General features: G+C 38.6%; 1 protein-coding gene across 5 annotated transcripts in view; it reads right to left on the bottom strand.

Annotated features, from left to right (window-relative positions):
- Positions 1-16,540, bottom strand: part of PLPP1 (phospholipid phosphatase 1) — a 91,344-nt gene that overhangs the window by 64,801 nt on the left and 10,003 nt on the right. The window contains exons 1-2 of one of the 5 annotated variants that reach the window (XM_040453233.1): positions 10,921-10,926; positions 8,259-8,261 (exon numbers count right to left, since the gene is read on the bottom strand). The exons of 3 other annotated variants lie outside the window; for them this stretch is intronic. The gene's annotated coding sequence lies outside the window, so the exon portion shown is untranslated. Of the gene's footprint in view, positions 1-8,258; positions 8,262-9,375; positions 9,383-10,920; positions 10,927-16,540 lie in introns of those variants that run through there. One more of the 5 variants, XM_040453223.1, reaches the window with a different exon arrangement.

The following is a 16,540-nucleotide window of genomic DNA, read 5'->3' as shown; positions in this document are numbered from 1 at the left end:
ACTAGGGCAAATAACCACTATTACACAGGTGGTAAGCAGGGAAGCCAGCATTTCAACAAAAAGGTCCTCTTCTTTTCACCACATCATACCACTTTTTTTTTTTTAATTTTTAAATTTTTTTTAGGAAAGGAGTCTAACCACCAGGGTCCCATTTCCCTGCTCTACAAACGAGAAAGAAGAAAAACATTTTCTTTTAGGTCCCATTCAGTCAAGTTCATGATTCTTAGAGACTAAGTTGGTCTACATACAGACAATTGATTTCTTTCAGTAGGACTAGGTATGAAGGTGGAATTGCTCTGTGTGACCTAGGATACATCTTAATCTACTACACGTGGGCTGACTGAGCCATCCTAAAGTCTAAGTATACTTTGCTGTAAACTACAGAAGAGAAATGTGAAACTTCAGCAAAACTTACAAGAAAAATAAACAGTGAGGGAACTGCTTCTAGGGGTTCATGGTTTACCAAAAGGTAGTGGGTAAAACCCTTATGTAAAAAATATTTTCCCTTTCAAAAAGAAAAAAAATCAAGCATATGTAAATTTAACTATGTTTGTGTATTTTTCTACATATAGTATACTTGAGTGTAACAAGTAAGTCTACAGTTACTTTCGTGAAATGTGCCTCTACAAACCCTTTCATTTTCTCCTTTTAGCAGTCCTAGGTTAAAAGTAAATAAAAACTTTTTGGCTCTTTACTATTTTGTGTTACTTGCGCAGTTTATAGAAAGTTGTATTCATTCCAAACTTAAGGAATGTTCTTTATTTGGTGCCCAATTAAGTTTGAACAAAATACATGGGGAGGAGAGAGGGATACAGTATTTTTCTTGCTTTCTTTGCAAACAGGTGTTGCATGTTCTTTCCAGAATCCCATGAAAAATCCTCCTGCTAACTGACACGTTATATGTTACATCTGAACAGAAGTTTTCTTCCCCTCCTTTAAAAAGATCATGAGATGTCCATAAGTAAAGGGTCACTGGGTGGCCCAGTTGGTTAGGCGTCCAACTCTTGATTTCAGCTCAGGTCATGATCCTACAGTTCATGGGATCAAGCCCAGCATCAGGCTCCATGATGACAGCACAGAGACTGCTTGAGATCCTCTCTCAACCTCTCTCTGCCCCTCCCCTGCTCACTCACTCTCAATATAAAAATAAACAAATGTTTAAAACAAAAATGTCCAAAAGTAAAGAGAATCATTCAAAATTTCTCCAACAAGTGAAACTAGTAAGTTTGCAGGTAAGATGGATGGTTTCTTCTACAGATTCAATGCACCCCTTCCTAATTATTACTCCTCATCATTTGACAAATGTTTCATGTCTAGCACACAGCTAGACTCATATAGCTGACACTCAAGAGAGAATGAAGACAAAAGATTATCTGGGGGTGCCTGGGTGGCTCAATTAGTTGAGCATCCAACTTCAGCTCAGGTCATGATCTCACAGATCGTGAGTTCAAGCTTTGGATCGGGCTCGCTACTGTCAATGCAGAGCCTGCTTTAGATCCTCAGTTCCCCATCCCTCTCTGCCCCTCCCCCACTTACACACGTGCTCTCTCTCGATCTCTCTCTCAAAAATAAATATTAAAAAAAGAAAAAAGATGAATATATGAAATTATCAATTATAAAGGGGAGAGGTGAAGCCACAAGATTTTATTAAGATCACTCAGTGAAAGAGACAATAGTCATAATCTTGGAAAGAAAACACAAAGTCAACAAAGCCAACTAATATGGAAGGAACTACCAGGAAAACAGGATACAATATGAAAGAAAAGATAATGCCAGGAAAAAATGAAGGGGCACTTTAAAAAAATACCAGTAACAGTAGCTACTTTTTAATTAAATCTTACCCTATATCCTGACAGTATGGTACGCATTGCAGTTTTCTAATCTCAATTAACTTGAAAAGGTAAGTACTATTATATCGATTCGAAGATAAAGAAACCTGCCCAAGGCCACAAAGGTTGCAGAATTAGGATTTGAACCCAGGTCAATGAGGCCATGCACCCACTGAGTTCACCTGGTCTTAACAAATGCCAAGAGGTCACTGACAGAAGAATTGCCGCACTTGGACTGGGAACACAAAGACTGACAAGATTTAAGAAGTGAAGAGCGAGTGGGTAGAGGTGACCTTTATATGTCCTCTGGACAAAAAGGAAGGAAAGGGTAACTTGGCCCATACCTTGAAGAACAAGTAAGGCAGAAGAAGGCTAACAATTTCTTTTTGTCTGTAGCACAAAAGGTAGGATAGTGAACTGAGGTGATAGAATGGGTTGGGGGGGGGCGGGGTGGGATGCAGAGGGGACTTGACAATATGGATGAATGGACAAAACTAGATCCATGGTAGATGGGAGGAAATGAAAGCACAGGTAGACAACAAAGACCATCCAAAACAGGGTCAATTAGAGGTTTTTTTACAAAAAATTTTAAAAGCTTCCTATTTGTATTGCTATGCAAAGTAGTCACAAAGCAAGTCCCCTTTGGAGAAGCCACACCTAATTATTAGTTATTGGCTTCACTCTTTCCCTGCGGCCATAATCCCCCTAGCCCTTTGGCCCTGATGGAAAAGTGTAGCAGAGGGGAATAAAGAGGACTAAAACACCGTACACACCTCTATGTATTTGGCACCATACTGAACATCTAACATTAATTTTCACTTCATCCTAACAATACTAGAACACAAGCTTCATTAGGTATGGACATTTTTGTTCAGTGATATATCCTAAGCACTTAAGTCAGTGCTTACAACAGGGCAGGCCCTCAACAAATATCGGATGAATGCACAGAGTCACCTTGTAAAACAGGTATTATCATCCCCATTTTAAGGATGAGAGGATGAGTCAGAAAGGATAAGTAACTTAATTAAAGTCATAGATATAATAAGGGTGAAATTAAAAGTATTTAACAACTAGTGCTGCACCAGCACTGGCCACTCAGGACAGACACCAGCTGGTGCTAAAGCTGGGTTCTGCTTCAATCTTTTAGTTGTGGGATCTTAAAGAGGTCCATAGAAGGGACTAGGACAATGAAGGGACCAGGACAATGAAGGGTTGTGGGCTAGAAAAGGTAAGACTCAGATATACACTACTGGCTACCAGCTGTGATAGTAAGTCGTGCATCCAGGTTTCAAACATGTATTTATTTAACCCCAAAACCCTCTAAATGAAGTGTGTACCATTTGCTAAAATGCAGTACCATTTGCTAAAAAATGACAGAGCAGAGGACAAATGGAGGTTTTAATAGGACAGAAAAACATTTTGGGGTATCTGGGTGGCTCCATCAGTTAAGCGCCAACTTCAGCTCAAGTCATGATCTCGCGGTTTGCATGTCGAGGTCTGTGCGGACAGCTCAGAGCCTGGAGCCTGCTTCGGATTCTGTGTCTCCCTCTCTCGCTGCCCCTTCCCCACTCATGCTCTATCTCTCTGTGTCACTCAAAAATAAATAAACATTAAAAAAAAAAACAGAAAAACATTCAAAGCAATTCTAATGGAATAAAGACACTAATAGGCATAACTGCAATGGGAAATGGAATTAGAAATGCATTTAAGATTGATCACTAAAAAAAAAAAAAAAAGATTCATCACTGAGTTCAATCTGTTGCCAGACAGTCTAAAAAAAAATAGGATGATCCAACGAAAGTAAGGTAGAGGGAACTGAAAAATGACAGAAATATGAATGAGCAAAACAAAACTGCAGTATAAGGATGTTTTGTTCCAGGTCAGTAATTTAGATACGTCTCAATAAGAAATGAAAAATCATAAAAAATTTAAAAAATTTTTTTAAAATAATAAATAAAAATAAAAATAAATGAAAAGTCAGCATTGGCTTTGATCAAGAAACGCCTGGGTGAAAGCTGTACTGCAGGAAGATGAGTTTATGCAAAGTAGAGGTGGAAAAGGGGAAGAGCCCTGAGTCAGGCAGGAGGAATCAGTGATAGAACTGTATGTTTGGGTATGATTCACAGAGATGGCATGTGAAGTATCCAGGGACACGAGTTCAAAGAACAGTGCACCCTCGGCTTTTAGAGACACCTGCGCTCTGGTCACCAGCTTAAAGTGACCACATCTCTGTGGCTGACGGTTTTACTATAAAAAGTACTCAGTTATCTTGCTGGGTTTTTTTTTTGTACTTAAGTTGGGACAAAGGGGAGAAAAAGCAGTTTGGATATCTAAGTGACATTTACAAAAGAATTTTACTTTCTGTGCTTTTCTGTCACTAACGACCTATAATATACTCAACCCTGGAGTCTCTTCATTCATTAAGATACTTAAAATAAATGTGTGTATATATTTAAACAGCTTTTTAAAAAAAAAAAATACCGAGAACTATAAGGACAGGTTATTTTAATATGGACTCAGATTTCTGCACACACACACACAAAAAGTTGGCCTATTTATTTATACATAAACAAAAATAAAAAGCAAGAAGTTGGTCACCTGTTGTTCCCTTCCCAAAAGGCACACAGTGCCAACTGGCCAGGACCATTAATTCCTTCCACCCTCTCATGGTAACAGCTGTTCCCTTTCTTTTTCAAGCTGGCAAAGGTCACGGTCAGTAGCACTCTTTCCATGCAGATTTCTATGTTCAAAAGGCAAGGAGATGGTGGACATAGTAGGGTGTGGGGAGAGACAGCTAATTTTTTTTCTATGTTACTTTCTCCTGGGCATTTATCAGAAATCTGTTTTGGGCTTCTTTGATATTTGAAGCTGTAACTATAATAATTTCTCAGCTGAAAAAAAATTATGTTTACATGAAACTGGAATTGGGGATGATATAAGCATTTTGAGAGTTCAAGGCCAAAAACTGTAGCAAAACTGTACAGTAACATTTACATCATTAATGGCTCCCTAATTAGAAATGCATTATGCTATGAGAAGAAGCCAGACTCAAAAGGATACATACTGCATGATTTCATTTATATGACATTATAGGATGGAGAACCAATCAGTGGTTGCCAGAGGTGTAGGAGGTGGGAGGAGTTCACTACAAAAGAGCAGCAAGAAGAAATTTAGGGTAATAAATCAGTTCTGTATCTTGTGTGGTGGTTACATAACTCTGACGTCTAAATTGTCTCAATTCAAAGAACTGTATCCTTAAAGAGTGAATTTTGCTATATATAAATTTTGTTTAAGTCTAAACGTTGACTTAAGCCTCATACCCTGTTTCTCTATTCCCCTCACCTGTTCCAAACCTCTTGCCACACTGTACATGATGACCCCACCCCTTCCACCTAGCTAACATCTACTCGCCACTCTAGCTTCTATATAACTACTCATGAAATCTTTGGTGTGGCAGGGTGAGGTCCTGCATAGAACTGGGACTTTTCCCCCGAGCTGGGTTTACTTTTGGCATTCTCCCAGTTATTAAACTTAAATGAACATGGGCAAATTACTTACCTATCTAGCTCAATTTTCTCACATGGTGAATGCAAATAAATACTATTTATATACCTCCCAGAACAGTTGTGAACTAAGAGCCTAGTAATGTGCCTAACATAGCACCTGGCACATTAAGACAATAAATGCTTATTCCCTGATCTTTCTCCTCTGCCTATTGCCTCTAATGAAAAAGTAATTTTTAACTTGGAAAATGTATCAACACATATACAAGAGGACTTCATGAAGTAACTACCTGTATTTTATTTTTATTTTTCTGTTTATTTATTTATTTTGAGAGAGAGAGAGCCCAAGCACGCGTGTGCAAGTGCGGGAGGAGCAGAGGGAGAGGGAGAGAAACAGAATCCCAAGCAGGCTCTGCACTGTCCACACAGAGCCCAATGTGGGATTTGAACCCATGAACCATGAGATCATTGCCTAAGGCAAAGCTGGACACTTAACCAACTGAGCCACCCAGTTCCCCTCACTACATGTGTTTTAGTTATCTTTCTTCAAAGGCTTTTCAATAGCCAACAAATTTCACAAAACAGTGTAAGATAGTAAATCAAGGGAAAGATTCCTCTTTGAAGAGGTTCCTCTTTGAAGAGTTTATTTAGTCTTTAAAGAAATTATGACCTATAGGGTTCTATCTGGTTTTTATTTAAGCTTTTAAAACAACGCCTCTGTTGTTCAGATGGGAACACATGGTTAATTTACTTCTCTCTCTGAATTTACAATGAGACTTCCAGTCTCAGCAATCCCATCTACAAACTTCGCTTAACCAACAAAGTCTCTTGTATGAGTAGCTGGTCAACTTCTCCCACTCAGTGATAAGGTCTATATTTCAAACAATAACAAGTGTGTGTTCATTATTATAGTGATTCTTGAATAAAGCTGGCAAAGTGATACGCTTTTAAAATTTCTAGGACAGTCACTTCTAGAAAGGTAATGCATAAATGCCACTTAAGAGGTTATGTAGGGTGGTGGTTGGGGGCAGATTTAAAAACCTTTCAGGAGACTGCTTTAGCAACTTAAATTGATTTCCCCATTTTGGTACAAAATGAGTTATCTCGATGCTCAAAAGATGAGTAAGAAATAATTTAAGAATCAAAACTATAAATCAAAAATTTTAAATAAACCAAATAAAATCCAGACCTGAGACCTCACCTGCTTTTAACAGTTCACATGTCCCCCTTTAAAAAATGTATCATGTAATGTAAATCTTAGAAGTATTTATGTGGATCCATCATGTCTAGTCTGAAATTACGGCAAATGGCGAGGATCCAAAAACTAAAAATAGTCATACTAAGATGTGTCTCTGAAGAAAAATATAAGAACTCTTACTTTGGCAGGAAGTCACCAAAGTGGCATATCTAAATTAGTAAGCTTTGTTTAAGACACACACACACACACACACTTTTTTTTAAATGCACACAAGTCAAAAAAAACTGGTAAAATTCTTTTTTTAATGGTTATGATTACTGCAGTAGCAAATCATATATCCATTTTCCCAAAAATGTATGTTTGTGCCACTCAAGTTATTTTATACAGAAGATAAACTGAAGGAGGTACTCCCACCAAGTATTACTTCAAGAGTAAGAGCAAACATTCAATGCTGAAACTACACAATAAACAGCAGCTAGTTGGGAAGCAAGAAAAAGGACACACAGACATTAGTTTGTTGAGTGCCTAATAAGTACTCGGTGCTTGGGGCACTGGTTTCGGCTCGGGTCATGATCTCATGTTTTCATGCATGGGTTCAAGCTCCGCATTGGGCTCTGTGCTGACAGTGCAGAGCATGCTTGGAATTCTCTCTCTCCCTCTCTCTCTGCACCTCCCCCACTCACGTGGTCTCTGTCTCTCGCAAAAATAGAGACACCTGGGTGGCTCAGTTGGTTAAGCATCCAACTTCAGCTGACATCATGAACTCACGGTTCATGAGTTCAAGCTCCACATCAGGCTCAGTGCTGCCAGCTTGGAGTCTGGAGCCTGCTTCGGATTCTGTGTCTCCCTCTCTCTCTGCCCCTCCCCTGCTTGCACTCTGTCTCTCTCTCTCAAAAAGAAATAAACACTGAAAAAAAAATTTTAATAAACTTTAAAAAAAAAGTACTAGGTGCTTTATTTACACAGATTCTCATCCCTAACAAATCTATTAAGTAGACAGTATTCTCTCCATCACACAAGTCAAGAAACTGAAGCTCGGCAGGACTAAATAACCATCTGTGTGACCTAAATCAAGAATATATAGCAAAGCAGAATTTTGAAACCAAGTTTATCAGGCTCCACATCCCAAACTCCACCATACTTGGTAACAGTTACTTGGAAAACAAGGATACCAAGTAATCCATTCTTCTCAACAAAGAGGGTTCTTTTAGAAGTCCAACTATTCTTACACAGTACCATATATCTAAAAATGGTATTCCTAGGGGCTCCAGGCTGGCTCAGTCAGTAGAGCATTTGACTCTTGATCTCAGGGTCCTGGGCTCAAGCCCCACATTAGGTGTAAAACCCACCTACCCCCCACCCTCCCCCTCACCACACACACTTGGGAATTCAGTTGTTTTTTTAAAAAGGTATTCCTGTATCTGGCAAGATCATTCTTCCCCATCCAGCATGTCATAGGTAACCACAAGAACCTATTAATTCCCAGCCTATTAGGGTTTCAGCTGATACCCCTAACTGATCTCCTCCCACTCTCCGAAATGATTCCTAGGGCCAGTGCTTGGAATCTTCTCTACTATACTCTCCTTTCTCAGTCCAACATTTTAAAGTAATTACCAATACCCACAATTTCCATTTCTTTACCAAATACCCACTTCTCAGACCACTCAAATATGGAAACTGCTTTCTTTACATAAGAAAAGGCTATCAATGACATTTGTGTAACTAAACCCACTGGACACTTTACAGACTTTATCTTACTTGACATTTCAGGAGAATGTAGACATTGTTACCACTCTCTCCTTGAAGCACTCTCTTCACTGGACTTTCTGGAAACATTCTCCGAGTTATTAGGGTTTCCTCTCAGTCTTGTGTTCTTCCTTCCTTCCCAACAATCTGAAATGCTGGTGTTTCTTAAAACTCTGTCTGAAACCTTCTCTCCTCACTTTATAACTCCTGCTTGAGATTTCAATTTTTATGACTTTGACTACCATGAATATGCCAGTGACTCCCCATACTCAGACTACTCCTCAGACTACTCCATTTGTGCAAACAAGGACTTGACTTCCTCTTCAAAATCTCAAAAGCATCTTAAACATAAGGTGCTCAAAACCAAAATCATTCTCTCTTCTCTACCCCTCTTCCTATATCACGTCACGTTCTCATCTAATGCCCCCCAACTCATTATCTGGCAGCAATTAACATCCATCCATTAAACAAGACAGAACTTTCAGAACTATCCTTGTTATCTCCCTCTCTCTGATTCCCCACATTCTATGTTTCACCAAAACCTGTCCATTTTGCCTCCCAAATATTTCTTAAATCCATCCACCTTTCTCCATTTGCACCACTCCCTCATTAGTCTTACTACCATTATCTCACTTGGACTATTTCTTTCTTTTTTTTTTTTTTTAACATTTTTTAATTTTATTTTGAGAGAGAGACAGAGTGTGAGTGGGGAAGGGGCAGAGAGAGAGGGAGACACAGAATCTGAAGCAGGCTTCATGCTCCAAGCCGTCGGCACAGAGCCCAACACGGGGCTTGAACTCACAGACTGTGAGATCATGACCTGAGCCAAAGCCAGATGCCCAACCAACTGAACCCCCCAGGTGCTCCTCACTTGGACTATTTCAACAGCTTCCTAACTCATCTCCCTAAATCCATTCTTTTCCAGCCCTAATATATTATTCTACCCTATATCCAAAGTCATCATTTTAAAAAGCTACCCCATGCTTCTATTCAAAACTTTTTTTAATTTTTTTTTTAATTTTTTTTTTTAACGTTTATTTATTTTTGAGACAGAGAGAGACAGAGCATGAACTGGGGAGGAGCAGAGAGAGAGGGAGACACAGAATCGGAAGCAGGCTCCAGGCTCTGAGCTGTCAGCACACAGCCCAACACGGGGCTCGAACCCACGGACCGTGAGGTCATGACCTGAGCCGAAGTCGGACGCCCAACCGACCAAGCCACCCAGGCGCCCCTATTCAAAACTTTTTATAAACCTTAACAGTACCCATCTCTCTCCTTTATAGCACTTATTAGTTTATTTTTATATTTATTATTTATTTGTCTGATTATACACATCTCCTCTAAGAGTGTGGCACACAACATGTGAGGGACAAATACTTGTGGAATAGATGACTCCTATGTAATGGAGAATAAATAAGCCTAAGAGAATATACAGATAAAGACCCAGCCCTTTTCAGATAAAGAAACTGAAGCTGTGAACATGGGTGATTTACCCTAATTGTAGGTGAAAGAAGTGGAATTCAAACTCAAACCTGTATGTTTCCAGTGTCCACACACCTAACTTAAAATGCATCCCATAAATCAAAAAAAAAAAAAAAAATCTCTAAAAACTTTTATATGTTACTAAAAACAAATGGAAATCATTTCCTATATTGGTAAAATACATTTTTTTTTTAAATAAAGTTCTATTGAAACTACAAGGTAAGACACCCTGCATTCTAACTTCTTTAAAATGGAACAGTCTGTTTCTCTCTTATTTTGGGTAATTATAAGATGGATGCACAGATATGATTCACATCCTTTATTATACTAAGTATTAATAAGTCTGTATCTCCTAGTACATAAACACCTTCTACTGCATTGCATTTAGATAATCCACTGAAATATGTCTATGGCTAGCACCTGTATGAATTGTAAGATTTCATTGTTTGTTCTTTCTGATAGTTCAAAATTTCAAACTCCTCTACTTTTACTAACACTTTAACTTAACAAATACTCAACCAAGTTATAAAGTCTCCCTATCCCAGCATATCATTTGTAATCATGAAAAGTCCAAGGACGTGAAATATGGTAACTATCACAGCATTTTTCCAGCAATCTGATTTTTTCCCTTAGTAAATCCTAAACATAGGTTGAATTAACTGACCAACTTAAAGGTCAGCTCTTTACTTCATTAATTTTATATTAATTTTATCTATTTTATGTGATCCTTATATTTTCCAAATGAAAAATCAGAATCTCCACCACAGTCTTTTTACTGGGCAGCAAGCAATCTCAGACCTTGTGAAGCACACATCCTCATGATTAATTTTCTCAATCTTCTTCCTATTGAGGAAGCTTCATCCTCTCCTGAACTCCCCTTTGAAGGCAAAAACAGACCATCCAGCAATATTTACCTCCTTTCTTTTCTTTTTCCTCATTCTTTTTGCCTCCCTTTTTATTAAAATAAATTTATTTAGCGAAAGCCCACATCAGGGCCATATCAAGAGGCTCTCTTGAGTTTAAAATTTCAGTAAGGGCTATTGAATAATTCAATGCTTTTATTTATTTTTTTTTTTTTAAATTTTTTTTTTCAACGTTTATTTATTTTTGGGACAGAGAGAGACAGAGCATGAACGGGGGAGGGGCAGAGAGAGAGGGAGACACAGAATCGGAAACAGGCTCCAGGCTCTGAGCCATCAGCCCAGAGCCCGACGCGGGGCTCGAACTCACAGACCGCGAGATCGTGACCTGGCTGAAGCCGGACGCTTAACCGACTGCGCCACCCAGGCGCCCCTAATTCAATGCTTTTAAATGTATGTTTTAATTATTAGCTAACAAAAAAATAAGCTCTTAAATAGTACTCAATTTTGTCAAGATTTTCTTATAACTTTGGCCATGTTACCTTAATTCTGGTGCCATACTTCTAATTGATGTTGAGTTTCCATGGCTGTAGGGTAGATGAAACTCCTTACCTGTCCAATGGGTCCAATGGGTCCCAACGCCCCACACAGTAATCATCAGGCAGGCAGCTACAGCTACACAGTAACACTCAGGTGTTACCATTCCAATCATTAATCAGCTAATGAACTGCAAGACTAGTACTGAGAAAAAGTGAAAATCTTAGAAAATGTAATTACTCTATTTCAAGGAACATCTCTCACCTGTTTATTATTCTGCAGGCCAACAGAATAGAGCATAGCACAGGCCGATTACAATGTTAGAAGAGATTCCCTTGGTGTGTTAGATCTTTGCCAAAAGAATCTGACAGACTTTACTGAAGACAAACTACTAATGATACAATAATCTGATATTCAGCAGACTACATTAAAATCGTAGTTTCTTTCCTTTTTTAATTAAATAGTAGGTGAACACTAATCTCCACCTTTTTAAAAAAATAAAAATCCCTTCATTAAAATTTCAGTCTGACGAAATTATATTTTACAATGGCTTTTCAAAGTAGCACATGTTCCCATTTGTCACAGTATGACTAAGGCAAGAATAACGAACTAGTTCCAGGATTTCATGAGCCACCTGGTCACTGATAAAGTTGTGTACCTAAGTGTGGCAAAAGAGGAAACGAGGGGGAGTGGTCTACATTACTTTGTATCAGTGCCTATCATTACTTCCTAAATACTTCAGTTTTCAGCTTTTTCCTACTTTCTGCTGACAATAACAATCACCCCATTCTTCACCAGACTAGACTTATAATTGATCTCCTACAGATCTGCTGCAGTTGCTCAAAATACCCCCTCGTATACTATGTGCTCTCTGTCTTCCTACCCTGAGTCCAATGGTGTCAAATGCTGTTAATATATTCTGCAGCAACTGACTCTTCTTAATCAGCACGGTTTGCTTACCACTGTGATCCTGAGAGAGAGGCAAGGCAGATATTATTCTCATTAGAAATTACACATAAATAGGGGCGCCTGGGTGGCGCAGTCGGTTGAGCGTCCGACTTCAGCCAGGTCACGATCTCGCGGTCCGTGAGTTCGAGCCCCGCGTCAGGCTCTGGGCTGATGGCTCAGAGCCTGGAGCCTGTTTCCGATTCTGTGTCTCCCTCTCTCTCTGCCCCTCCCCCGTTCATGCTCTGTCTCTCTCTGTTCCAAAAATAAATAAACGTTGAAAAAAAAAAATTTAAAAAAAAAAGAAATTACACATAAATAAATGAAGCAGCCCATGAGATCTTGCCCATGTGATCAGAAAGAATAGCAGAAGCAAAACCAGAATCTGACTTCCAAACCAACTGTCTTCACTGCTAGATCATACTCTAAAGTATTTAAATAAAGTTACAAAAACAAATTGCCGCTCACGACAAAACCTCCACTATATCAAATCCTAAGCAAGGGGGAAGGCCCATTTAAAAACCTATCTCCATAAAAGGTAATTTACTTACTTGCAATTAGATTTGGTTCATAATTAGACTACATTCAATGACAGCACTTAAACTCTCACTCATACTGTGAGACATAAAGTTAGTATTAATTTAGATATCCAACACTAGCTATAAAGTTGAATATTACCCATAACCTGCCTAGCAAGTTTTGATAACATCACAGTTGAAGAAACCTTTTCCCAACTGAGCCATTGAGTCAGAAACAATACATATTTGGAAAGGAGTCCATTTAAAATTCCTTTCTCTTATCCATGCCATTTGAAAAAAAAAAAAAAGTAAAATACAATAAACATCACTTGCTTCTGCTACACTGCCTAACTATGCTAGGTATATTTTCCAAATCAAATTACGATGTCATTTGAAAAACTATGTTTTTTTTAAAAAACAGGTTTTTTTAGGGGCGCCTGGGTGGCACAGTCGGTTGAGCGTCCGACTTCAGCCAGGTCACGATCTCGCGGTCCGTGAGTTCGAGCCCCGCGTCAGGCTCTGGGCTGATGGCTCAGAGCCTGGAGCCTGTTTCCGATTCTGTGTCTCCCTCTCTCTCTGCCCCTCCCCCGTTCATGCTCTGTCTCTCTCTGTCACAAAAATAAATAAACGTTGAAAAAAAATTTAAAAAACAGGTTTTTTTTTATTTTACTTACTTATTTTTGAGGGGGGATTTAATAATTAACAAGCTATTTTATGTTCTTCACACATTAGTGTGAAAACTACCTTTGTCCTTCTGATGACAGCTGTGCATGCTGAATGAAAACTCAAGAGCTTTTTTTTAAGTTTATTTACTTTTTTTTTTTTTTTTAAGTTTATTTACTTTGAGACACAGTATGAATCGGCGAAGGGCAGAGAGACAAGGAAATAGAGAATCCCAAACAGGCTCAATGCTATCAGCACAGAGCCTGACTCAGGGCTCAAACTCACAAACCATAAGATCAGGAAATCAAGAGTCCGACGTTTAACCAACTGAGACACCCAGGTGCCCCAAAAACATAGTTTTTAAGTTAAATATCATAAAAGTATGGATTTTAATTACATTTGGTCATATATTTAACAAACTGTCTCTCTGAAGAAGGCTACTACCTAAAGTTAGGGCTATCTCAGAACACTGCAGATGGGTGTGATCACTATATATATATATATATATATATATATATATATATATATATACTGATTTCTTAAACTCTGGAAAGAAGAAAATACAAAATCTTATTGATGAAAAGAAGTTATGATGAGAACTGGTTATGTTTAGCTCCTTCAACCTCAAGTTGGGTCTTGATAAGTTTATATTTAACAAATAAAACCTCCATGTTTTAGGAAATGGGTACTAAGAGGAGTTAGGACTATCCAAACCATGCTATTACTAGTTCACACATCTATTCTATTACACTGTTCTCTCTCCAGCCACATTCATTTGGGTAACTTGCCTATGAGTTGTGGGAATATTGCTCACCTAGAAGCAAAATCAGAAGATCTTTGTGAGCTGATTCCACTGAGAAATAGGTTAGAAGTAATAAAAACATTTCCTAAAGTGATCTGGGCACTAAAAACTGAAATATAAACCAGTTTCCAATGTCAATGTCATTTAAACTGAAACTAGGGGTGCCTGGGTGGCTCAGTCAGTTAAGCATCTGACTTTGGCTCAGGTCATGATCTCACAGTTCATGAGTTTGAGCCCCAACTCAGGCTCTGAGCCTGGAGCCTACTTCAGATTCTGTGTCTCCCTCTCCTTCTGCCCCTCCCCTGCTCATTCTCTGTCTCTCTCTTTCAAAAATAAATAATCGTTAAGAAAAAACAATTTTTAACTGAAACTAGAACACTAAATAATGCTCCAAAAGAAGAGTCACCAGCACATGATATTAAATTTAAATAACAGACTGGGTCACTGGTACCAAAGTGGTTTTTAGTTTAATAATGATAACAGCAGCACAGGCCAGGATTATGCTTAACACTTCACTGCTAAACACTTCATATACATTGTCTCATACATTATCTCAGCTAATTTCACAGCACTATGAAAAATGCCCTGTTAGCATCATCTTTTTCCTCATTAGATGACGAAACTCATAGAGGTGAAGTGACCTGCCCAGTGTCATACAGTTATTCATAGATGGGTCTAGAATTCAAACCCTGGAAGAGTAGCTGACTCAAGTGTATTGCCTATTCATTCATGTAACAAATACTTGAATGCCTACCATGTGCCACACACCTTCTGAACACCCACCTCCTGTGTCTTTATCCAGCAATACAAATGGGGCCTGAACTTTCCACAGGAATTATTTACAGAATTTAGAACTAGACAAAAGTAATGTGCCCAAAGGTGCACATTATTTATGCTGGAAAGTAAAAGCAACCGTTTAAGAAGAAATCATTTTGAAATACAGATAGACTTCATTAAAATACCAACCGATCTTCATTTACAAGCCTTTGCATATCTCTTCAGTGTAGAGACCCTGTCTTACTCTTAGTAACCTCAGAGCTAGGAAATATCAGGTATTCAACTTACTATACAGTATTGTCACTGTTTCCTATGAGTCTGTCTTCCACAGTAAACAAGAGCTATTTGAGAACCAAGGCTTTTGTTTACTTTTTTCACCCATTTTTGTATTCCAATGCTGTGACATAAAGTAAGGCTAAAACCTCAGAGCTTTATGATGATTGCCTGAATGTAAGAAATTTACAAAAGATTCGTTTAGGCATTCAATGAATAATGTTTTTCTTCTCTTTTCCTCATTTACCCCTCAAGCGCCTAGGCAGTCAACCCATCTCTCTTACTGCTGATGTAAATGTACCAAAAGGCAAGGCAGAACCTCACTTAACAAGCTGCCAATTAACTCAAGAGCTCATCTAGGACACATTTCCTATATGTCATTTTCCTGGGCACCCCACCCTGAAAAAGACTCAGGAAACATTTCCAAACAGTGACAAATGAGAACTAAACCATGAGATTCTAACTATATCCGCTGTAATGAGTTCCCAAAGGTGACTCTGAACTCTACACACATGACTCCCATGAAATATAGTGAAGACCAAAAGTCTTCCTTTCCTGTATAGAAATGCCAACAATGCTACCTGAAAAAAAAGTCTGTGGGTATGTTACTTAACAGGGCAAATTCAAGGATGATATGCTGTCTTGGCAAACTCTTAGTAGTAGTTAGGAATTTGAGTTATGAAAAATTAAAGTGCCTCCTTTGGGTAGCAGGCACATGCTCAAAATATCGTTAGGGAGAAATGGATTCTGAAGGCACATCACATAGAATTAAGATAGTCATAAAACAGTTAGGCTACCTAAAAATAATCATTGTTTTTACAGTCAACTAATCTCCTAAACCTCTCCTTTGTCAACTTCTCCATTTATTAGTACCTTTCTTAAATATTGACCAATTTGCATTCAAAAGTTATAATCCTTAAAAATCCATTTCCCAATTCCCAATTCTATCACTTCTTGGCTGGGTTCCATTGGGAGAGTTTCCCAAATATTCTAGGCCTCAGTTCTATCACCTACAGAATAGAGATGACCAAACTACCCTCCCTGAGCAAGTTGTTAAGAGACCTTACAGGCCACACAGGGCCTAGTAATCACTAAACAAATGTCAGTTATTATTATTATCCACTTTGACATTTAGAAGTTGGTTACAAAATTCACTATTAAGAATACCATGGAGAGGGGTCTGGGTGGCTCAGTCAGTTAAGCACCAGATTCTTGATTTTGGCTCTGGTCATGATCTCATGGTCCTGGGATCAAGTTCCAAGTGAGGCTCTGCAGTGGGTATGGAGCCTGCTTAAGACTCCCTCACTCTCTCTCCCTCTGCTCCTCCCCCACTCATGTTGTCTCTCCCTTTCTCCAAAAGAGAGAAGAGAAGAGAAGAGAAGAGAAGAGAAGAGAAGAGAAGAGAAG

The sequence above is a fragment of the Herpailurus yagouaroundi genome, unplaced genomic scaffold (genome assembly GCF_014898765.1).
Source record: "Herpailurus yagouaroundi ecotype Mexico unplaced genomic scaffold, PumYag 29, whole genome shotgun sequence".
Classification (NCBI taxonomy): Eukaryota; Metazoa; Chordata; class Mammalia; order Carnivora; family Felidae; genus Herpailurus; species Herpailurus yagouaroundi.
The sequence above is the reverse complement of the archived record's forward strand: the minus strand, read 5'-3'. Positions and strand labels throughout refer to the sequence as shown.